Source organism: Cebus imitator, unplaced genomic scaffold (assembly GCF_001604975.1).
Source record: "Cebus imitator isolate Cc_AM_T3 unplaced genomic scaffold, Cebus_imitator-1.0 Scaffold27, whole genome shotgun sequence".
Classification (NCBI taxonomy): domain Eukaryota; kingdom Metazoa; phylum Chordata; class Mammalia; order Primates; family Cebidae; genus Cebus; species Cebus imitator.
Window position 1 is genome coordinate 885,781 of NW_016107342.1, and position 26,872 is coordinate 912,652.

The following is a 26,872-nucleotide window of genomic DNA, read 5'->3' on the forward strand; positions in this document are numbered from 1 at the left end:
TCCCAGTTTTTTCCTACTATCCTTTGTCAGCTCCAGGATTCCAACCAAGATGCCACAATACGTTAGCCATCACGTCTCTTTAGATGCCTTTAGGCTGTAATGGTTTCTCAGACCTCTGGTGTTTTTTATGATCTTGAAACTTTTGAAGAATACTAATCAGATATTTTGATATATTGCTAGATAAGTTTTCTGATATTTTATTGAGGATTTTTACATCCATATTTATCAGATGTAAATATTGGTCTTTAGTTTCCTTTTCTCAAAATATTTCTATTAGGTTTTAGCATTAGGATAATGTTGGCCTCATGGAATAAATGTGGATATATTTCCCCTACTTCTGTTTTCTGGAAGAGATTTGGAGAACTGGTATTATTTAATCCTTAAGTATATGGTAGAAATCACCAGTGAAACCATATTGTCCTGTTGCTTCTTGTTTCGAGAATTTTGGCTCTATTTCTTTAACAGATATAGACGTATTCCTAATATTTATTTTTTGATTCATTATATTATACCTTTAGTAAATGTTCCATAGTGCTTGAATATTCTGTTCTGTTATTTCCATTCTTCCCTTTGCATTTCAGTTTGAAAGTTTCTACTGGCATATCTTCAAGCTCACTGATTTTTTTCCTTGTTCGTGTCTAATCTATTGATAAACCTGTCAAATACATTCTTCATTTCTATTACAGTATTTTTTCATTTCTAGCATTGCCTTTTGATTCCTAGTTTCCATCATCTCTCTTCTTACATTACCTATGTGTTCTTGCATGTTGTTCACTCTCTCCATGAAAGCCCTTACCATATACATAATTTAAGTTCACTGTTTGATAATTCCACATTTGTTTCCTATTTGAGTCTGGTTCTGATGCCTGCTTTTCTCTCCATACTATTTTCCTTACCTTTAAGAATGCCTTTTTATTCTTGGTTGAAAGCTTGATATAAATAAATCAGGTAATTGAACTGAGGTAAATAAGTATTTAGTGTGAGATTCTTATGTTAATCTGACAAGGACATAGCCTGTGATTAATGTTTTCTGTAGCTATAGGTGCCAGAGACTTCAAATCCCTATACTGTCCTTGCTCTTGTCTTCCCTATTGTTTCTGGGCTTTTTTGGAAGTCCTACTCAAATATACTATTTGTGTAAAGTACTTTCAATTGTAATTTGCTGTTTTTATACTGAAGGCTTGTTGGTATAGCAGTAAGGTATGGGAGAGGGGAAGCAGTATAATCTTATAGTTAAATTTGGCTCTTTGAATGGGCCTGTCCCACTTGGTTATGATTTTCACAAGTGTTTTTTGGCTTTGCCTTCTTCCCTTCCCCTTCCCTCTCCCATTTTGGTGAGACAAGGAGGCTAAAGGGCACTAGAGTTGGAGAAATTTCCTTCTGCAGCAATGGATTAGGCTCTAATAAGGTGTTTTTCTCTGGCAAGTAGAAATTTGTTATTGAGAATGCTTTGATCTATTTCAAATTGGTTACTTTTCCACTGTAGGATTCTCTGTTCCTCACCACAAGAAGTCAATGTGGCTACCTCACTACGTGCCCCCAACAGTTTGTCTCTCTCAGTCTAGTCCACACTCAGCCTCTAGGAGTCTGTCGAAATTCCTATTTAAGTGTTGTTACCAGTTCATGGCTTATTTTAAAATACAGAGTATTAATTTTTAAAATGAAGTACAGTAAGGCCAACATATCAGGAAATGATTGCCACTGACAAGACAGTTACTCACAGTTCCCAGGAAGAGAGGGTGTGCCATGCCATAGGGGCCACATGAAGAATCAGGGCCAGTCAAGGGGTAGCAGAAGAAGAGAAAACTGTTGGCAAAAGCCTTATTGGGTTTTTCTGTTGGAAGGAATGGGAAACATAGAGTAAGCAGTTTAAGAATTGACTAGTTTGAATAATTTCAGCAAACTCTGAATATGAAGGCTGTCCTTTGCTGTCTGGTATCTAGGTTTGTGAAACTTTATTTTGCAAAACACTACAGAAATGTAGAACAGAAACATTAATAACTCCCATGCACATCCACCCAAGGGTGGTCAATTAAAAGAAGCAGAGCGCTTCTAATACTGGTTGAAAGAAACCCCATTCTCAGACCACATTCATGTTAAGAATGAGTAAATTGAGAGGCCAAAGAGCACCCAGAGACAAGGAGCCCATAGGTTTTATATTCTTGACTCTCTTCCCTTCAGCTGGGCAAGAAAGCCTAGATGACTCTGATGAGAAAAATAAGTGGTGCATAAGCCAGTGCAGGATGACCAATAAGGCTCATCAACATAAGCAAGCGAGTGCCCAGTTTCTCAGAAAAGTTAACTAAATACGTAGATTTAATTGTCTCTGTGAGTGTGTACTGTTGTTGCTGGCTGATAAAGTCAAGTGGGCAATCCCAGCACATATTACCATGTCTGTTGGCCAGACCAATAGACAACTTATGTTCCTGGCTTGACAATATGTCTTTTCTTTCAGCAGTAAATCAACCCAAATGACAAACTACAGGCGGAAAATGCTATTAGACTATACCTTGTGTAATAACACCAGGCAGATAACTTTATTGCCCAACAAACATTTGTCCCAGGTGTGTCATAAAGCACAGAGGGGAAGAGAAAAATTCCCCGTTTTCTCCAAATACATTCCTATTTTTAACATTGAAAGTTGTGAAGTTTTATATTATCCACAGTTTGTATCTCTGTTCCGTAACACACACAGCTATGTCTTGTCAAAGTGCAAATGACTTCACTTCCTCAGGATATTTAATGTTGGAAAGGAATGAGGAAGGGGCCCAGCATTTCTTGAGCACCTGCAATGTACCTAGCTCAGTGGGAGTGGATACATGTCAGAGGGAAGTAGATGGCAAGGCAAGCTAACTTGGATTTGGATCCTTGGTTGTGCATGCTGTGTGACTTTAGGCTATGAGCTTACTTTCTCATTACATAGTTTCTCCCCCCTCATTTGTAAACTGGGGATAATAATGCAATTTGCCTTAAAGGATTTTGGAAACAGTAAATGTAAAATTATGTCACTATCCCCATGCAGCAATGCCAGCTATTTTTTATTTGCATATATTGTCTCAGACCGTCCTTTCGGGAGCTCTATCAATTAGGTATCTTCTACTCCAATTTTATTTTAAAAAATAAAAGTTAAGGAATATGCTCAAATGAGAAATATGGCAGAATTTGGTGAGGGTTTTACTTACTCCCGTATCTGGGCTTTTTCATTCTAGTCTGGAATTTTGGAATAACTTTACTAATACAAAATATTAACACACACATATATATATATATATATACATATATATATATATATATATATCATGTATTAACATAACGTATATACCATATATGTTATTATACTTATTTTCTCTTTATTTTAAAATATTAGCTTTATTTATGTCTTCCTTAAAGCTCAAAGTTTAAACTTTGAGTGAAGTGGTAACTAATCTCTCAATTAAGTTTTTTTCTTTGTGAAAAAATATTAATACTTCAGTGAGAAAGAGTAAAAAGTTCAGCAACTACCAATTTGGTTTATGTGTTCACGCCTTATGTGGTCATTGTACTATATGTCATGTGTCATTTTATTGTATGAATCAAAAGGTAAATCACTGAAACAAATTACAAACAGATAGTAAATTAATAAAATACCTATCTGCATTGCAAATATTATTTGAATTTGTTTTTGAAAAATTGATATAGTTTCAATAAATTGTTAATTATTAATACTAATTTCTGATTGCTTTGTATTATTTCTTGCATGGCAAAATTATAACTAGATCTGAATATCAATCAATTTTCAAATACAAGGAAAATGTAGATCATGTAAACTAAATTTACTAAAGAAATAGCCTACATACTAAATTTCAGGGAAAAAAGTAAATTATCCAAAAATATATTATATTTGGGATCATAAGCTTAACTTGTAGAAAGAAATGGATTCTTTAAAAAGAATTTCAATAAGTTGAAAAGAATTATGTTCTTTCATTTTGAAATTTGACTGCAAATTGAGTAGAATCATATGCATTTTATTTAATTCCAATAATATGCTTGAAAGAAAAAATTATAAATGAATAGTGCATGGGATGTCATCATATTTTGATTATGTAAATTAAAAATTTTGATGTAGAGTTATTAAGCAATTTTCTCAGATGCTAATATTTAACAGAGCAATGCTAATTTTCTTTTTCTTGCCTTGACTAATTAATGCTACTTTTATAAATTTTTTTAAGATTCTTGCTTAAACTTTGATGAAGCCAGTTAGTCCCCAAAAGAGAGTAATAATATGATGTCTGTTGTTGAAAGATAAGTATAATGTTCAATTCTTTCAATAAAGCAAGCCATTTCTCAAACATGGGCACTAATGATAGTGGAAAAACTACCTTTTGAGGGTGGGATGGAAACACAGCTTAATGTGTGAGAAGATTTTGAAGACAATGACAAAGATGAAAAGAATCATGTATGTATTGTAAATTAGCCTGCTTTTTATAAATAAAATAAGAGCAATAATAAATGAGATTACTTTTCCTTGCCTTCTAGAAAACAATTTATAGTAATTTTCAATGTTTCAAAGGTTAAAAAAGCAAAGAACTGAACAGTTCATATAATAGTTATATTTCTATATAAAAAGAAATTATATAAATTAAATACACAAAATATAGACATACTTGTCCGTTTTTGCAAACACACACACATGCGCGCGCACACACACACACACACACACACACACACACACACACACGAGGTATATACCAGAAGCTAAAACAGAGCAGGAGGCAAGAGGAAGTGTGTGATAAAGATAAGAAAGGAAAAGAGACTTCCATAAATACAAGATTTTATATAATTTTGACACACATGTATGTTTTATCTACTCAAAAATATAATGTTATATAAAAAAGCTAATGCTAAAACTTGGAATAATGAATAGAAATCAATGATCCTAGCTATTTGTCAACTTGGACACATTAATACAGAGAGGAAACATTTTTCAAGAGACTTTTAAATACTGTATTCTGTATATTCTTGGTGACATATATGTTAAAGACAAAAAAAAAAAAAAAAAAAAGAAAAGAAAATCAAGCAAAGAAGTCTTTAATCTAACTCACCAGGTATAATGTTAATAATATTATTACCATGGTAACTTTGAAACTATTCTAAATATACCACCAGTGTAAGATAAAGAAAACAAATAATTATGTTAATATATTAATTCTATTAGGAACCAAGGTTTTCTGTGCAATAAAAAATAGATGCAGGCCAGGTACAGTGGCTCACGCCTGTAATCTCAGCATTTTGGGAGGCCGAGGCAGGTGGATCACTTGAGGTCAGGAGTTTGAGACCAGCCTGGCCAACATGGTGAAACCCTGTCTCTACTAAAAATACAAAAATTACCTGGGCATGGTGGCATGTGCCTGTAATCCCAGCTACTTGGGAGGCTGAGGCATGAGAATCTCTTGAATTCAGGAGATGGAGGTTGCAGTGACTGTACCACTGCACTCCAGCCTGGGCATTACAGCAAGGATCTATCTCACACAAAAAAATAAAAATAAAAAAATAAAATAGATGCAGATATAAAATCAACCAAATTAAGTGAAAAAATATTAATATGATCGCAAGATGTTGATTTTAAAAAGTTTTCTAGGTCTGGTCTCTGAATGCAAAAAGAATTGAAGTTATCTCATTAGCAATGAGCATCCCTTGTACCTAAATCTTGGTTTTAAATACTATTCTTAACTAAAACAAATCAGAGCTTCATAGAGAAATTGGTATTCCATATAAGGGACAAAAAAATACATTAATTGTAGGACATCTTGTTATGCCAGAAAACAAGGAAGAGTTCAAAGACTACTGATACTGTATCAAATGGACCCAGGATCTCAATGGAATTATTACTGGAATTGTCACTGGCCAAATTAGGTACAACATAAAAATCAAATAAATAGCATCTACAATTGATATTTATATACTCAATACTTAACAACCCATAAAGTCAAAAAGAAAGATGAAATAATTCATAAGCCAATAATCAGATAATTACAGGACCTCCTTACACTGAAATTGAAAATTAAAGATACAAAATTAATTAGTCTGATTTTCTTTTTCTGAGACAGTGTTTTCCTCTTGTTACCCAGGCTGCAGTGCAATAGCGAGATCTTTGCTCACCACAACCTCTGCCCCCAGGGTTCAAGCGATTCTCTTCCCTCAGCCTCCCTGGGATTACAGGCATGCGCCACCACTCCCAGCTAACTTTGTATTTTTAGTAGAGATGGGATTTCTCCATGTTGGTCAGGCTGGTCTCAAACTTCAGACCTCAAGCGATTTGCCTGCCTTGGCCTCCCAAAGTGCTGGGATTACAGACATGAGTCAGCATGCCCAGCCTAGTCTGCATTTTTATAAGACATTGGAGTTGTGGTGTGTTATAAGACACCTGAGTGGCTGATGATCAGACTCTCACCATCAGGTAACAATGCCAGCTAAAATGAGGAGGGAAAATGACAGAATTAGAAAATCACAATTTTGTAACACCCAATGAAATAACTGATTCATGCAAAGATCACTAATGGTTGCTAAAATCATTAGGTGGAACAGTTGAGTGAAAGCAGATATTTGTATATTATCCAGTAGATTACTTTCTGAATGCAAAAGAATAAAATTTCCAAAAAAAAACAAATCTGGCTATCACTATCATAGCAAGTGATCAAATATGTTACCACTAATAGTGGGGCCACCTAACATTGTCTGCTATTCAATATGATAAAGTATGAAATATACAGTATGACCTATGAAATATTCTTGCCAAAAGTATATTATAAAAAAAAATCAAGCTTTCAGTTCTAACTTATAATGCCTATGTAATATAATTATTAGAGATGCAAATGAAATAAAACCATGTGTGAACCATCACATGAATCCAAAAATATTTTCATTGCAAGATAATTGTCCTGTTCTCTTCAAAAATTATGGTCACGAAAAAAAAAAAAAGTGAGGGCCATTCTAGAATGATGGAAATGGAAGCAAAATAATGGCCAAATTAAATGCATGGAACTTAGTAAAATTTATTGAAAAAATATTTGTTGTCCAATGGGGAAAATTTGAATATGAACTGTGAATTAAATAATATTGTAATTAATTAAGATTATCTTATGTGACATGACATGCGATTATCTAAGCGCAAGTTCTTATTTTAGGAGTGGCAAAATGCAATTTTACAAATTAAGTATGATGTTTGCAACTTGCTTTGAAATGTTTCAGAAAAAGTATAGACAGAAATAAAGCAAACATGGCAAACTGTTAAAAACTGCATGTATGGTTGTTCATTATACTATTGTTTTGGTGCGAATAAGTGTTTTTAAATATTAATGTTAAAATCTTTAGAAAAACTGAAAAAAGTGTGAATAAAACTTTCATTTTGAGTAATGGGTAAGTTAAAAAAAATAACTTTTTACGTGTTACCTATCACTGTTTCTCTTTGTGCTTGAAATATCCTGATTTGAGGCAATGAGAATCACTTTCCACAGCATGAGTTAAACTTAGCTGATTTGGGTTAACCATGTTATTTGTTCCAGAGAAGCCTGGAATATGATAGTCCCTTGGCAAAACTATAAATTACAATTAACTACAGATAAGTGATGTCCTTTAATTACAGGTCAGCAGGACATACCTGCCTGTCAGCGTTATTTGGCAATGATAATTGGACTCATGTTTTGCACGTGGTTTTAGTAGAGACCCAGGGGTTTTGATGGTTAAGGGTGATTACAGAATTGGAAAGTACCTATAAGACTTGTGCTTAATATAAGATATTCTTCTCACAAGCGGAACTGGACTTCCTACTACCAAGCTGCTTCACGAGCATGCCAGCCATGATCTAAAGTTGAAGATTTGTCTTGATTTGTCAGTGCTTCCTCTGCAACCCAGTAGTGGAAAGACAAAGAAACCTAACCCCAAGATCTCTAGATTCCTTTCAATCCATATCCTTGCCCTGCAGTTGTTGTACTGCCTCTTTTGCCTGTAATAAAGCTATTACATGAATGAAACCACTGAACTCCTGGGAGTCTTTTTCAGGATCCAACACTTAAAGCAATTAGCATGTAGTTAAACTTATTCTATATCCTTTTGGCACACTCCCTTATTCTTTTAGCATTTCCTTGCTTTTTGGATTAAGGTATCCTACATATATCTTGTACATTTCCTGCCCTAGACCTGTAATCAACTATTTCTTGAAGGAGTTCTAATTGCTTTTAATGGAATATTACATTTAGAAAACAAAATTGGGGCCTTAAGGATGGTTTACTGTTTCTAGCCCCTTTCAGTGACAAAACTAGAATACATGTTTTTAAAAATAGAACAGTTTACATTAGTATTTCCAATTCCATTTCCAACATCAATATGGTTTTTCTGAACTTTGTTATTTTATATTAGTATATAAGCATATATTAATGCACTAATGTAGTATTAGTGTACTAGTATATAAATGTTTTCTTTCTCTAAAAACGTTGTTTCTAAAATATCACAACAAAATTCCTGCAATTTGTATATAATATATAAATTAAATGGTTTTAATCTATAATATCAACCATAATATTAAAAATAAGATACTGTCTGAAGTTTAAAATTTCTTTGTTGTTTATATCTTCAGGATATAGTCCTCTAAGAATGTACAGAATGCAGTCTTGAAATTTTTTCTCTGTGTGGTTATGTTACAAATGTGGTGCATTAGGCCAATCTTGCACTGCTGTAAAGAAATACCTGAGACTGAGGTTTAATTGGCTCATGGTTCTGCAGGCTATATTTGAAGCATAGCAGCATCTGCTTCTGGGGATCAGTCAGGAAGCTTACAATCATTGCAGAAGGCAAGCGAAGAGCAAGCATATCACATAGTGAAAGCAGGAGCAAGAGAGAGAGTGGAGGGGGTAGGTGCCACATACTTTTAAATTATCAGATCTCACAAGAACTCACTATCACAAAGACAGCACCCAGGCATGAGGGATCCGCCCCCATGATTCAAACACTTTCCACCAGGTCCCCGGCCTCCAGCATAGGTGATTACCCTACAACATTAGATTTGGGCAGGGATAAATATCCTAATTACAGCATATGGTAAATAGACTATTCACTTATTCACAATCCTGAAACTTCAAAAGCTTTAAATCCAGAAGTTTGCTATTTTGCTATTTGTAAATTTGAGATCAAAGCTAGTGATTTGCTTCCTCTTGTATTCAATAGTATGGAGTTTGGTTTGTTTTCTAACTAATTTTATTTAATTGGTAAAAATTTTAAATTTTGTAGTCAAAGATATATTTAAAAGTCTGTTGAAAGAAATATTGCATCCATTGCTAGTTCCCTTTGCCTATCTCCTCCCATGCCATAGGCAGGTGTTCCTTTTTGAAACTAGGTAAATTATTTGGGTCTATAGATTTCATTATTTTTTTCCTTTTCTTCTGTTACTCAAAGGAAGTATGCTACCTATATTATTCTGCACTTTGCTTTCTCTCCTAGCATATGTCTTAAATATCTCACACATTCAATATAGAAGATCTTTCTCATAATTCTCATGGCTGCATTTAATCACAGAAAGCTTTTTTCACTCTCAGTCTATAAAATAATTAATGCATTTTTGAAGTAATTGTTTGGCTTGATTTTTACAAGTGGGATTTCTGACTTATTTGGGTTTTATTCTAGTGTGTGGTGTGAGGTAAGGATCCAATTTTTTTCCGATTTTTCCCCCAATGGCCATCAAATTCCTCACTCCATTTATTTAAAAGTATAAGTTAGGCCAGGCGCAGTGGCTCACGCCTGTAATCCCAGCACTTTGGGAGGCCGAGGCGGGTGGATCACGAGGTCAAGAGATCGAGACCATCCTGGTCAACATGGTGAAACCCTGTCTCTACTAAAAATACAAAAATTCAGCCGGGCATGGTGGCATGTGCCTGTAATCCCAGCTACTCAGGAGGCTGAGGCAGGAGAATTGCCTGAACCCAGGAGGCGGAGGTTGCAGTGAGCCGAGATCGCACCATTGCACTCCAGCCTGGGTAACAAGAGCGAAACTCCGTCTCAAAAAAAAAAAAAAAAAAAAAAAAAGTATGAGTTTTCCTTAGTGATTTGAGATTCACATCATACATGATATATTACATAATAAGCTTCCATCTGTACTTATCTCTATTGCTTTAGTTTCAAAATAAAATAAATTTCCTTTTTTTAATTTACCCCAGTCTGATTTCTCATTGTTTTCCTTTTCAGAACTAAGTACCGCCTTGAAATTTGTGTATATTATTTCAATTTGTGTTTTTATATTTTAATACACTTATATGTATAAACAAATTATTTTGTCTGATTTTAAGATTTTATATATAAATGTTAAACTGTGATAAGTATCCTTATGCAACTTGCTTTCTTTCATCTAAACTGTGGTTTGAGGCTCTGTCAAAGTTGGTATACATGATCAACTTATTTTTAACTCATGTTTAGAAGGTCCAAAGTCACTTATTCACAATTCTGAAACCTCAAAAGCTCTAAATCCAAAAGTTTGCTATTTTATTGTTTGTACATTTGATATCAAAACTCATTTTTAACAAAACTCCTGAATTTACATTGATGTTATTATGTTTATCAATAGCTATATATTTTACTGTATATTAATGAGCTTGACTATAAAGAGGTATTCCAGATTCTGCTTGAGGTCTCAGTAAATATTTAATATATGCAGTTAATCACTTTTCTACAATGAAAAATGTCTGAATTTGAAAACACTTCTAACCACAAGGGTAGGCTGAAGAAATGGCCATGATAATTTGCAACTTCTCATACGAGAAGGTAGTGTGTATTTATCCACAACTTGAGTCAGGATTGGCTATTTGATTGATTTGATCAGTAGCATGTTAGCGATGGATCACAAGCAGAAGCTTGAAAGGTGCCCCCATATTGGATCTTGATTAATTGTTGTTCTTAGAAATCTTGTGACTACCACCATGACAAAAAGCCTGGGCTTGCTTGATTGCTGATTAGAGACACATGGCTCTGCTATTCCCTCTCCCCAGACAGCAGCCAGCCAACTTCCAGACTTGTGAATGATGCCACATACCAGCAGCTGCCTGCAGATTCATGGTTGAGTCCAGTTACGACCAAAAGAACTTTTCGGGTGAACTCAGTTTAAATTAGCTACCCACAAATACATAAATCAAATAAATGGGCATTGTTTTCAATTATTAAATTTTAAGCTTGTATTATTATGCAGCAAAAGCTAATATAGATAAGAAACTACGAACCTGTATTCCATCAGATCCATATATAACTATGTAGGTATTTACTTCCTTATTAATGGATATTTAGGTTGTGTCCAATTTGCCACCTCTAAAATAATGCAATGAGTATGACTCTTTTGAGAACATGAATAAGAACTTCTCCAAAGTATATGCTTAGAAAGAAAACTGAGGAGTTCTAGGAAAATTTTAATTTCACTATATATAGCCACATCATGTCCCATAATTTCATTACATTAGCACCAATAATGTATAAAATTTATATTTCTTCAAGCTTTCCAATTTTAACCTGTTTTTCTTCCTACTTATGAGTCATTGAATATGAATATTTCGAGTGTTTTAATTTTCATTTCTCCGATTGCTGGTAAATTGGAATACATTTTTAGACACTTTCACTTTATGAACTTACACATTTTCTTTCCCCTGAAATGTTAGCATGAAGAGTCCATGTTTCTATTTGTAGAAGGTGTTTCACATATATGTTACATATTTACTTAAATATATTAAAAATAATGTTTTTTAGTTCTGTGGTTCTCAACTTTGGTAACATTAATAGATTAACTTAGGAAACTTTAAACGCTACCAATGCCCAAGGCTGTTGATCTCATATAATAATCACAATCTTTTTATATTTTTTGCACAGTCCATTATTGCCATGTTTTTTGTTGTTGTTGTTGTTTTTATAAATTTCCTCTTAGCTTTGGACATTGCAAACAGAATGTTGCTTTTGAGCTCTCTTTACCACCCACCTCCATCTTATTTTTCGCCTGCTTGGAGTAAGTCTAAAACTTTGGCCAAGACTCCTGATATATGTTTCTTTCCACTTTTGGTCTACATAAGTGTTTAACTTGTTGTATTATTGGTTTTGTTTAGACCACCAATCCTTTTTATTGTTTATATGCTTTACATTTCACTGTTTGTTTTTTTCCTGATGTTTTATGGAGAGATTTTAAAAAACATAGCAGGATGGGATGTTGACTTGGTCCTCTTCATTGTTAAATCCAACAACTACCTAGGTAATTAAAATCGGTAATGATTTTCAATCCTTATTTATTATTCAGTCAATGAAGTAATAAATACCTTTTTTAAAATATTTACTGTGGACTCTACTAGGCACTAGTTGCAGGATGGTAAAATCAACATCTGCCTCCCAACTCCCATTAAAAAGAAAAGAAAAGAAAGGAAACCAAAGAGCAAAATGCCTGTGGTGTAGCTCACAATCTGGTGGGAGAGCCAGCTGTCAAATAATTTCGTAAAATGTAAAATTACAACTGTGGTAAGTACTAAGAAGTGGACATAATTGAAGCTATAATAATGTAAAATTTAGACAGTTGAATCTATGTCTTATGTTAGGTAAATCTCTTCTGAGTTATTGATAGTTGATCTGAGATAAAAAATTGAATAGTACAAGGAGTTAGTCAGCAAGATTTTCAGATTAAGATACCCCAGGATCACTCCTGCCTATAAAAATACAATTAGAAACTATTCAAAGATAAGACTATCACCTGGAATTCACTAGACTTTTGGGAGAAGTGAAGAAGCCCCCTGGGCCCACAGAATCAAAAGAAGCCATGAGGAGTAAGAGAAAGGGTTATTTTAGACTGTGTTACCCTTCCTCAAAACTGGCATAATTCTACTCACAGATTTTCCTAGACTCATAGTTTCTAAGCAAGAGGAGAGAATTAGACGTAGAAGTTTTATCTCCCCTCTGTTCTGGGAATCTTCACGGGAAGCCTACTTTAGTCCTATTTGAAGCATTGAAAGTGCCAGGAGGACTGAACCAACTGGGGTGAACTGGGGACAAAGAGTGGGGTGCTGAGCTTAGTGACTGGCACAAGGCTGCTGATGGCTACTTACATTCTAATCAATGGAGACACTACTTTGAAGAGATTGGCCAGTGCTATAGCACTCCAGGGGCACAATTTATGAAAAAACCCAAATAGCTAATAGGATTTTCCACAATTCCCAGGTTGCTTACATGGAGCCTTCCTCAGGCCTGGGACACTGTCAAGCAAATTAACCTCTCCATAATTGTAATTTTCAAGAAGATGAAAGCAAAAATGGCCTAGAAAGCAAATTTAAGGAAATAGTACAGAATATTTTCCAACTCTAGAGAAATACAACAGCATACAAGTACGAAAAGTTCCTAGGTCATCAATCAAATTTAACTGGAAGAATAATTCTCCAAGACACATCATAATCAATGTAGCAAAATTTGAAGACAAAGAACGAATACTCAAAGGGGCAAGAAAAAAGAAACATGGCATTCAACAGAGCACCAATGTGGTTTTCAATGGATTTCATACCAGACACCTTGCTGGCCAGGAAGGAGTGGATTGCTACATTCAAAGAGCTGAAGGAAAATAACCTCCAACAAAGAATACTCTACCCCCCAAAACAATCCTTCAAATATGAAGAGCTCAAGACTTTCTCAGAAAAACAGAAGCTGAGGGAATTCATCAGCACTAACGCTGTCTTACAAGCAATGCTAACGTAAGTTCATCATTCTGAAATAAATGAACACTGAAGTGTAACAAGAAAATATCTGAAGGTATTAAACTCACTGGTAAAAGAAAGAAAACAGATAACTTTGTAAAACTCTAATACTGTAATTGGGGTAAGTAAATTACTTATATCTTAAATATAAAGACTAAAATACAAAGTTATTAAAATAATAACTACATTGGTTAAGAAATAGACAATATAAAAATATAAATAACATCAGAAAGGCAAAAGATGGGGATAAGCTAGTGTTAAAGCATAGAATTTGTTTGTTACTTTTCTTTGAATTCAAAGTTAAGTCATTATCAGTTTAAAATAACTTGTTATAGTGATATGATTTTTTGTAACCACATAATAACTACAAAGCAAAAAGCTATAATAGATACACTAAAAATAAATAGCACATAATCAAACATACTACTGCAGAAAATTACTTCACCACAAAGGAATACAGTAAGAAAAGAAAAAAGGAAGAAATGATCCACAAAGCAACCAGAAAACAAGTAACAAAATGGCAGTAGTAAATCCTTACCTATCAAAAATGATTTTGAATACAAATGAAATAAATTAATTAAAAGACATATGATGGCTGAAGGGATTTTTTAAAAAAGCAAGGCCTAAGTATACGCTTTCTTCAAGAAATTCACGTCACATATAAAGACACATAGATTGAAAGTGAAGAGATGAAAAAAGATAGTCACATAAATGAAAAACAAAATGAGCAGAAGTAGCTATACTTATATCAGATAAAATAGCCTTTAACTCAAGCATAATAAAAAAGGACAAAGAAGGCCATTATATAATAACAGATATATATATATATCTAACATTAATGTACCCAAATACATAAAACAAATATTAATAGACCTAAAAAGAGAAATTGACCACGATATAATATTAGGGAAACTCGAAACCCTATTTCAGCAATGCAAAGACCATTTAAACAGAAAATCAACAAAGAAACATTGGAGTTAAACTGTACTCTATACCTAACAGACATTTATAGAACATTCCATCCAACAGCTGCAGAACAAACATTTTTCTCAAAGGCACATTGAAACCTTTCCAGGAATAGACCAGGTGTTTGTCCTCAAAACATGTCTTAAAAATTTTGGGGAAAAAAACAAAATAATGTCATGTATTTTTTCTGAACAACAATGAAATAAAACTGGAAATCAATAAAAGAAGAAATGTTGGAAAGTGTATAAATACATGGATATTAAACAACTTGCTCCTTAACAAATGGGTTAATAAAGGCATTTTTTTTTACTTTAAAAAATTTCTAAGACAAGTGAAATTGAACACAAAACCTACTGAAACCTATGGGATACAGAAAAAGTTATAAAAGGGAAGTTTACAGCAATGAATGCCTATATTAAAAATTAGAAAGACTTCAAATGAAAGCTTAATAATGTACCTCAAAAAACTAGAAAAGCAAGAACAAACCAAACCTAATATTAGTAGAAGGAAAGAGTAAAGATCAGAGCACAAATGAATAAAAATAAGTCTAAAAAATACAAAAAATCAACAAAACAAAAAGCTGTTTTCTTAAAAAATAAGACAAAATTGACAAAACATTAGCTAGACTCAAAGAAAAGAGAGAAGACCCCCCCCAAAAAAATTAGAAATATAAAAGGATATATTACAATGGACCCACAGACATACAAAGGATCATTAGAGATTATTATAAACAACTATACACCCACAAATTAGAAAAACTTAGAAGAAATGAATAAATTCCTGAATACATAGAACCTACCAAGTTTGAACCATAAAGAAATAGAAAATCTGAAGAAACCAATAATAAGTTTGAAGGAGTTATAAAAAGTCTCCCATTTAAAAAAAAAAAAAAAGCCTAGAGAAGGACTGGACAGTTTTACTAATTAATTTTACCTAACATTTAAAGAACTAATACCAATTCTACTCAAACAATTTCAAAAACATTGAACAGAAGGTACTACTTTGAAATTCTTTCTATGAGGACAGCATTACTCTGAAAACAAAACTAGACAAGGATGAAATTTAAAAAAAAAAAAGAAAACTACAAATATCTATGATGAAGATAAAAGCAAAAATTCTCGGCAATATATTAGCAAGCAAAATTCAACACAACATTAAAAGCATAATTCTTCATGATCAAGTGGGATTCATCCCAGGAATATAAGGATGGTACAACATATGCAATAAATAAGCATGATATATCACATTATCAGAGTCAGAACAAAAACTACATGATTATTTCAACATATGCTAAAAAGGATTCAATACAATTTAACATCCCTGAGAGATAAAAACTCTCAGCAAACTTGGCATAGAAAGAATATACTTTGGTGCGGCATGGTGGCTCACACCTGTAATCCCAGTACTATGGGGGGACTAAGGCAGGTGAATCACCTGAGGTCAGAAGTTCCAGACCAGCCTAGCCAACATGGTGAAACCCTGTCTCTATTAAAAATACAAAAAATTAGCCAGTCATGATGGTACAAACCTGTAGTCCCAGCTGCTCAGGAGGCTGAGGCAGGGTAATTGCTTGAACCAGGGAGGCAGTGTTGCAGTGAGCTGAGATCATGCTACTACATCCCAGCCTGGGTGACAGAATGAGACTCCATCTTAAAAAAAAAAAAAACCCTCAAAATAATAAGGCCCTATGTGATGAACCCACAGCTAGTAATGTACTAAATGAGAAGAAATTAAAATTCTTTCCTTTAAATTCTGGAACAAGAGAAGGTTACACCCTTTCACCATTTTTATTTAACACAGTATTGGAAGGCCTGCCCAGAGAAAATAGGCAAGCAATGGAAATAAAGGACATCCAAACTGAAAAGGAAAAAGTCAGAATATTCTTGTTCATAGGTGTTTTGAGCCTAAATTTAGAAAAATTTAAAGATGCCCTCAAAACCCTGTTAGAACTGATAAATGAATTCAGTACATTTGCAGGATACAAAATCAACATACAAACTCCAGTAGCATGTCTATACACCAAAAACAAACAATTTGCAAAATGATCAAAAACAATCTCGTTTACAATAGCTACCAAAAATACCTAGGAATATAAAAATGTGAAATATCTCTACAATGAAAGCTATAAAAGACTGATGAATAATTGAAAAGGACATGAAACAATTGAAAGATACTCTATGCTCATGGATTGGAAGAGTTAATATTTTTTAAATGTTCACACTATCCAAAGAAATCTGCAAACTCAATGCAATCCCGCTCAAAAGAACAATAACATTCTTCATAGATGTAGAAAAAAAAACTCTAAAATTCATATAGAAACACAAAAGACCCAGAATAGCCAAAGCAACCTTGAGCAAAATGAACAAAGCTAGAGGTATTACACTTTAGCTTCAAAATACACTACAAAGCTATAGTAACCAGAACAGTATGATACTGGTTTAAAAGCAGATAACAGACCAATAGAACAAAATAGAGACTCCAGAACTAAATCCATATATTTATGGCCAATTTATGTTCAACAAAGTTGCAAACAATATACACTGGAAAAATGGCAGTCTAATCCATAAATGGTCCTGGGAAAACTGACTATCCAGAAGCAGAAGAATGAAACTAGACCAATATTCTCAAAATATATAAAAATCACATCAAATTGAATTAAAGACTTAAATTTAAGACTTGAAGCTATGAAATTACAAGATGAAAACTTTGAGGAAATGCTTAAGGACGTGGTTCTTGTCAAGGACATTTTCAGTAAGACTTCAAAAGCACAGACAACAAAAGTAAATATATACAAATGTGATTACATCAAGATAAAATGCTTCTGCACAGGAAAGAAAGGAAAGGAGGAAGGGAAGAGGGGGGAATGAGGGAGGGAGGAAGGGGGAAAAGGGGGGAATAGACGAAAGGAGGAAGAGAGGAAGGCTGGAAAGCAGAAAGGAAGGAAGGAGGGATAGAGAGAAGAAAGGAAGGCAGGCCAGAGTGAGGAACAACCTAGAGCATGTAAATAATGGGAGAAAATATTTGCAAACTATCCATTGGCAAGGCATTAGTAACCGGAATATACAAGAAACTCAATCAATTGGAAAAAAAATTATGTATTATATATATATATATAATTTATATATATATATATATATATATATACATGTCAATTCAGATCATTTGCCCATTTTAAAAACATATATATATATATATTTGATTTTATATATATTTGATTATATATATATATATTTGATTTTATATATATATTTGATTTTAAAATGGGCAAATGATCTGAATTGACATTTCTCAAAGAAGACATATGAATGACCAATGGGAACATGTAACAATGTTCAGCGTCACTAATCATCAGGGAAATGCAAATCAAAATCAGTGACATATGTTCTCACCCCAGTTAAAATGGTATCAAAAAGAAAATAACAGTTGCTGTTGGGGATGCAGACAAAGGGGAACACTCTTACACTGTTGGTGGGAATGTAAATTAATACAGTCACTATATAAAACAGTAGGGAGATTACTCAAAGAACTAGAAACACACCTACCATATGATCTAGCAGTCACATTGCTGGGTATATGCTCAAAAGAAAGAAAACTCAGTATTTGAAAAGATAACTGCACTGTTATGTTTCTTGTAGTACTATTCACAATAGCCAAAGTATGAAATCAACCCAGGTGTCCATCAGTGAATAAACAGACAAAGAAAATATGGTATATATACAAAATGGAATGTTAGTCCACCATAAGAAAAGAAATGAAATTCTGTCATTTGCCAACAACATGAATGGAACTGGAGCACATTGTGTTAAGTGAAATAAGCCAAACACAGAAAGACAAATATTGCATGCTCTCACTCACATGTGAGCGCTGAAAAAGTTGATCTCATGGAAGTAGAAAGTTAAAAAATGATTATCAGAGGCTGAGAAAAGTAAGGGGGAAAGGGAGATGAAGAGAAATTGGTTAATGGGTCCCAAAATACAGTTAGACAGAAGAAATACACTTTAGTGTTCAATAGCACAGTAGGGTGACTATACTTAACACTAACTTATGGTATATTTCAAAATAGCTAGAAGACAAGATTTGGAATGTTCCTAATACAAGAAATAATAAATATTTGAGATGATAGGTATCCCAATTACCCTGGTTCATTACACATTGTATGTATATACCAAATTGCACGACAGCTAAATTTCCCTTTATTTTTTGCTGTCTTTAAAAGATGGTGTGCTACTGTGAAAAACAACACACTGTTTGAATCATCAAAGAATTATCCAATATTAAATAATTGATTTCCTGTTATTACATCACCAAAGATGAAGATAATCAGTTATCTTTGATTTAATTACTCTAGCAAAATCCAAACATCTCATAATATAGTCTTTCCTGATTGCAAAGCAATTATGTAACAGACATGAACCTTAATTTTTAAGAGGATCCCAGGTATACTGCTCCAATAGGTGTATCTTTCCATTTAAAAGTACTTGTGACTTATGCTTTTGAAGAAATGCTAGCTTCTTTATACCTCTCACTTTGCCTTAACTTTATCATCTAAAACTATCTCCTGTATTTTTATCTAATAGGAATGAAATTTTCTTTTTGTTAGATGGAGTTTCGCTCTTGTTGCCCAGGCTGGAGTGTGATGGTACAATCTCAGCTCACTGCAACTTCTGCCTCCCAGGTTCAAGAGATTCTCTGGCCTCAGCTACTCCCAAGTAGCTGGAATTATAAGCATGCATCAACACACCTGGCTAATTTTGTATTTTTAGTAGAGACAGGATTTCACCATGTTGGTCAGGTTGGTCTCCAACTCCTGACCTCAGGTGATCCATCTGCCATGGCCTCCTAAAGTGCTGGGATTATAGGCGTGAGCCACCACACCCAGCAGAATGATTGATATTTTGAGAATGCCTTTTAAATGCTCTTAGTACTAAATAAAGCACTTTGTCATTGAGACTCAATGATGGAACACTGATTGTGAAAAAATTGTTTGAATGTTTAAAATTTTCTAGTACAACTCCTCAATGAAGATTCTCTTACAAATACATAGAGATGCAACCTATTTGAAAAAAATATATATTAAATTATGTCAAAGTTACAATAAGAAAAAAAAATAATTTAACTAATAGCAAACAGTAGTGATGATGTCACTTTTCTACAATAATATTTGGAATCCAAAACAAGTGGTAATTATCATTGGGTTACTTTTTTGTTATAATTACTTAGTTCATCTATCAATAAGGACAATTACACAAGGTTTTTAAAATTCTACATGCAGGAAATTCTCTGCCTGTTATTCTGGCATAATAAAAATATTCATTCCCCAAAATTATGCAAAATATAGAATACCCAATCACACAAATATATCTGTCTTTTATAAAGACAAATCATTTGTAAGAAATGTTGGGAGAGTACAACATTCACATTTATCATGCAGATGCTGGCAACTTGCCCATATTCTATAGACATAACTCCAAATAAACTGATTTTTGGGAAAAGTTTCCTTATTTGCTCCAGAAGCTGGAAGAACTGGAGATAGTTAACTTGATGCTGTATTATAAAGAAAAACTAAGAAAATGAACACAGTGGAAAGTAAGAGAGAATATATGAGAGAAATGAGAATTATAGACAATTCAGTAGTCAAAAATGAGACTTTGCTCTTCAAAGTGCAAGAGTTTTATTTCAGTGCAGTTAGTGCTTGATTATACACAGAAAACGCCAATTCGTCATTGGTTTCTCCTGTATACCCAGTCAACAGTGAGTATAATTTCAAGTACATCTGCAGTTTTAGAGAATAACAATTTATCTTTACATATATATGTATAATTATGTAACTTTCATGAATACTTTAATGTTAATAAATAATGCATTTCTTAATAATCTTTTAATTTTTCTTATTTCTCCATTGCACAAATGAGGAATTTTGATTCATTCAGCATTTTGAGATATTCTAAAGCAGTAGGACAATTAATATTGGAATGAGCAGTATAAAAAAGTCCTCTACTCCATGGAAAATATTCTGTCTTTGCAGTCATTCAGATCACAGTCTCAAAGCAAGGATGTTTTCATTTGTAACGAATCCATTATTTCTTTCTGTCTTTGTTTTGCTCTTTTATAAGTTGGAGAAAATGAAATTAGTCCTACTCTAAAATGATTTTTTGAATTATGGTGAAAATTGAGAAAGACTGAGTGCTTACCCACTTACCAAAATACTTGTTTTGCATAGGTGTTCTAACATGATACACAAGAAGATCTATACTTCATGTTAATTTGCCAGTCATAATCATGCATAACATAATGAAAGCATAGAAAAATCAACTTGACTCCATTAAAATATAACCTTATGTGTTATTATATTAAACCAGGTTTACTTGTTTAGCAAGAGTTGCATGATTATTTGTACTGTCATACATGACTATAATAATCAGATAGCATAGTTTTCCTACTATTATTTACCCCTTTTTACTCAAAATATTCTGGTTTGGAAAATTCTTTCAAAACCTCTTAAATTTCTGAAAAAGCAATGAATGCTTCTGCTGGGGGATGCTTCAGCCAGAGATTTGGCAAGAATTTCATTGAACTATGAATTATAAATACCACTGGAGCACTTAGCTCTCAATGTCAAGGGACTAGCAGGTAGAAAAGTCATCGACCTGAAATGATTTACTAACATTAATTATTAGGAAAAATTGGGCTACTATTACACAATGGGAACATGAAAGCATATGGTTCACACTCAAGTGAAGCACTTTTTATGCCCTTGGCCAAATTACTACACTGCCCAATCTTGTTCCCTTTCCTTACTTTCCACAGGTATTTCCCCAAGAGCTCTGCATCACAAATCTCCTATTGCCTAAAAAGCAAATGAAGCAAAAAATAATCAACTGTGAAAAATGGAGAATTTAGAGCATATATGTCAACACTTTATGATTAAAAATAAGTTTATATGTTAGTTTTATTCTACATACATGCTGTATATAATCGTTCAGTATCTTCATTCTCATTTCTTACATATTTTTGTATATCAGAGCCAGGAAAGTAAAACATTCTTTCCCCAGAATCCATTACTGCTAAAGTTCTGCATATTGTTTAATTTTCCTTAATGGTGGGAAAATCAAATGGGAGGCCTGTCTTCCAGTGAAGCGGCCATTTTCCAGAGACTGTGTCTGCTGTTCAGCAAGGCTCATGACAGTTCAAGCCAAACTGAAAGAGCTCTGCAGGTTCACTTGCTCAGGACTAAGTAGAGGTAACCTAGGTAACCTATTAACAGGTGCTTCTTACTGCCTGTGCCTCATGTAGCCCAGAAAAGCAACTGTGAATGGAATAAGATAGCACCCTTAATTATGAGATGTTTTAACACTGTAGACTTGGGTTTTTCATTTCAATCTTTAGGGGTTTTTTTTTTGAACAGAGTTACTTGCATTTATTTTTTCAATTTAAAAATTGAGACATAAAATATCAATAAAAGAGTTTTTTTTTTTTAATTGCATCCAGAAAATGAAAGGCTGATATTTTTTTTCTCATTGCCTGAATAAGCAAAGGGAGCCACCACAATTGGTTTGATCCATATAAAGCAATCCAAGACATCTTTAGAACATAAATTCCCAATCCCTGTGCCAAGTTCTCATCACCAAACTCTACAAAAATTTCCAGCAGACTTGTTATATGAAATTTTAAGAGCTTAAATTAACTAGTTTCTATTTTATGTATAAGATATGCTATTTAGAGGAATAGCACACACTTTATATATACATATAACTTAGGTTTTAAAATACATATTTCTTGAAGAGCTTCTGTGACACATCCGACTATTTAAAAATAGCTCATATAACATTATTTCTTCTGCTAGGAATCATTTGCTCAGTAGGATAATTCTAACACTTTAGGTTGAAGTATATGGTTCTTTGGGTAATGTGTATGATATTATAGTTCTGCACATATTTTAACAAACACTATACATTTGAAACAGATCTGTATATATGCAGTGCATATTTTAGGAAAATGATATACAGTTTTAAATAATAAACTTTCCAGTTATAAAAAATCTATGAATTTCATCACCTTTATGCCATCTAAGTCACATAAAACTCCAGTGTAATTCCTCAATTTAACCTCTTGTACAGAAAACTTCCCTACCTCACTCCACACTCATCCTTGACCTTCTTTTGGCTTCTGGTATAATCTGAAAATAGCAAAAGCAAAACAAGTTTATGCAAATTTTGGAAAAAGTTAAAACTCCTTAGAATTAATGGAGTTTTTGTAAGCAAATAAAATGATTTCTAAAGCTCCACAAGGAATGCATTTTAATACAAGTTTATATCAATGACACAAATGTCATTGCTGAGATGAATATTGATCTTGAGTCATACATTCTTAGTAAATAGTTTGGCAAGAACATTTTCTTTTTTGTACCTAATGTTAGAATGGTGTTTTAAAAGTCCCATTTTATGAAAATTTTACATGCCAAAGGGAGACACAGTTTTCTAGCAAAGCCATGTAAGCTGTATATAAGAATGTGATAAATTACCAGGGCTGTCCCAAACCAGTTTGTTAGATAATAATAATTTTTAAAAAGCATTAAGAATAGCCTATATACAGGGAGTAAGAAATTCCAATCATAATTTGTTATGGCTTGAATATGCACCCCAAATTTCATGTGTGAGAAACTTAATCCATATTATAATGACATTAAGTGTTGGGAGCTCTGGGAGATAATTAGGGTTACATAAAGTCATCAAGGTGGGGCCCCCATGATGGGACTGATGGCTTTATAAGTAAAGGAAAAGAGGTCTGAAGTGGCAGGCTCCTGTCTTCTCACCCTGTGATGCTTCTCATCATATTATGACAGAGCACAAGGCCCTCACCAGAAGCCCACCAGTTGTGGCTGCCTGATCTTGGATTTTCCAGCCCCTAGAACTATAAGAAAAAAAAAAAAAAAAACTCTTTTCTTATAAATTACCCTATCTCAGGTATTCTGTTATAGCAACACAAAACAGATTAAGACATCTCCTACAACTAACAGCCCTTTGCAGTAAATTGTTTGAGAGTAAGTCTCAAGACATTAACAACACTGTATGTCATAATTTATTCCCATTTCACATCCCTAAGTCTTCAAATTCCTTTATATCTTGTGTTACATCAGTCCAGGCTAGGGAACAGAAACCATTCTATGTATTTCCAACAACAAATAGCTAATAGAAGAATTGGCTATAAAAGTGTTAGAAGGTTTAGAGGTGAAAGAGAAAATAGTGCTACCTACAGCTCTTTTCTGTGGCTTCCTTGCCATCAGAGTGGTTTCCTAGCAGGCAGCTATGAGCCCACACCATGATACTGCAGGAGCCTGAAATCCACTCTTCCACAGATGCTGCTGGCTTTCCCTATTATTGGAGCAAATGGCTACTTCCAGTATCCTGCTAGGCAAAAACAATATGGCCTCCACTTTTTATAAAATTTCAGTCTAAAATAAGTGCCTTGTTTTGACAGAATCCAACCAGCACACAGTTCACAAGGGAGCCCAAAAATATAATTTAAAATTCCAGCCCCTCATAACACAGGAGAGAGTATGAGATTGAATTCAGATAAATATTTGGCAATTTATGCAGTATTACTAAAGAGATACTGTGCAATTGTGTTTTAAGGTTTATTTTGGAGAAAATATTAGGATATGTAGGCATGTTATATAACATGAGAAGGGTGTGCTACACTAGTATGGTTATCAGAAGCTGTGTTCTGAGAAGAGTAGGGTTAGATTATTGTTGATGAACGTCCAGGCCCTTTCACCAGTTTCTATTTTACACTGGAATAATTGCACACATTTAAAACAGCAAATGATGCCATGAGCAAATATAGGTCCAGTAATAAGCATTCAACTGATCCTTAAATAGCTCATCATTATTTGGTTTGAGGCTGCCAAGGGCACAATAGGACCTGTAATACAAACTGCTGATGGCTAATTCCATTAAGATCTTTTATTAAAAATAGCTTTTTGATCCCTGCTTGTGCTTTACACTGCAGTAGTTTCTAAAGCATGTAAATACACACATGTATGATGAAATGGTCACTAGACTCATGAATTTCCAAATAAAACACTTCAAATAATTTTTACATATTTGGGTAGACAACTTGTATATGTGCGAAAGTATGCATGTGTGTATATAAATATATTGCAAGGACTTTACACATAAATCTATGTGTGTCTACACATATCTGAATACTTAGGTATATTAAAGTCAAGGTTACAGTGTTAAAACAACAATACATTAGCCAAAGAGAATCATGGTCAAAGAGAAATCTATTCTATATGCAGTTTTTCTTGCTTTCCTGAATTGGCTAGGACATTCAGACTTTTTCCAGACTCATTAATTTACTTTAGAGAAAATGATCCTACCACTGTGACTCTAAGTATATTATTTCTCATATATTTCAATCTATCAAGTTTGGACATTATTTTCTTTTTCTGGCTTACTAGGTTGTATCAAATATATTTTTGTCTTTTATTTTTTTGTGTGTATACTTTATTAACATAATTAAGTTTACCATGTTGCCTCGTGCTAAATCTCCTTGTATTTCTAGAATAAGTACATAGGTATGTTGTACTAGTACTCTTACCCGTTGCTAGATTGCATAAACAATTATGTATGTGGAATATTTGTAATTATTTTGAATTTGGAATACTATATTTCTAACAATCTTATTTTATTGTGAGGCGTCAAGGATGTTACACTGATAGAGTACTTTGAGAAACTATATTTTTTTTGTTTGGGAGAAAAAATTATATCCATAGAAATCATGTTACTTGAAGTTGCTTGGGTCTAGCAACTTTAAGGGTAAAACTTGGGATGGTATATTAGATTTGGCTATCATTTATATTTTTGGGGAACTAGCAGAGAATTCAAGTTTTATGGTTTTCCTAATCAAGTTAGGACATATTCATTTTATGAGATTTAGTGAATAATTCACAAAATATCAAATTTTAATGCAATTTTATAAAGATATTTAAAATTTTTTCCAATTATGTGTGTCTAACCCTCTTCTAACACTTAATATAGTTTCCTAATATTTGTTGCCTTGTGCTAGGGACTGAATTTTGTCCCCTCCCAAAAATTCCTATGTTGAAGTCCCAACCTCTAGCACTTCATAGTATAACTATATTTGGATATTGTCTCTTCAAGGAAGCAATTAAGTTAAAATGAATATATTAGTCCATTCTCACATTGCTATAAAGAACTACCTGAGACTAGGCTATTTATCTGTTTATATATACCTACCTACATACATACATACATAGATACCGGGGCATTCCTGAGTTTATTTGGGGCACACCCGGGCGAGGGCCCTGCACCTCGAAGGTGTTGGGCCTCTTGATGGTGAAGGGTGGTTCGTGCTGAGGGCACAGGACTCAGTGGGGCAGTGGGAACTTGATCTTGGAGTTGTGGAACTGCTTGACCGACCGCCTGCAGCACTTGCAGGCTGCGATCTCCTCCACTTTCATGATCTGGATGGAGTAGGCCGGGCGCGGTACCTGGCGCCCAGGTCTCAGTAGCACTGGGTGACAGCGCCCGCGGTGGGCAGGTCCCGGTATTCCTGGTACATGTTGTGGGTGCCACTTCGGAAGTCATAGTGCAGCCAGATGCTGAAGTTCTTCACTCGCAGGGGGGACTTCTCAAACACCTGGCCACACTAGACAATCTCCCCTGAAGACTTCTTCATCTTCTTTAACTGAGACATGAACTACCAGAAGCGGGACTTCGCAATGACACGATTAGGCGCAAAGATTCGCATGTGGTAAAGGGGCGGTGTATGGCACTTGGGGGTTGGCAGGCAGCGACCCACCACCTTGTACTCTTGTAGTGTGCCCGAGGCTTTCATGGAGTCTTCTCCACACTGGCCGCCACTCACAAAAGGAGAAATTAGGTAATTTATGAAGAAAAGAGGTGTAATTGACTTACAGTCCTGCAGACTGTACAGGGAGCATGGCTAGGAGGTCTTAAGAAACTTGCAATCATGGCAGAGGCGAAGGGGAAACAAGCAGGTCTTACCATGGCAGAGCAGGATAGGGTGAAAGGGGAAGTGCCAAACACTTTTAAACCATCAGATCTCATGAGGACTTATTTACTATCATGAGAACAGCAAGGGGGAAGTCTGCCCCCGTGATTCAATCGCCTCTTACCAGGCCTCTCCTCCAA

The 26,872-nt window shown here is 34.1% G+C and overlaps 1 pseudogene; it reads right to left on the reverse strand.

Moving 5' to 3' along the window:
- LOC108300410 overlaps positions 1-26,571 on the reverse strand; it is a 70,002-nt pseudogene extending 43,431 nt beyond the window's left edge.
- Positions 26,572-26,872: the final 301 nt, after the last annotated feature.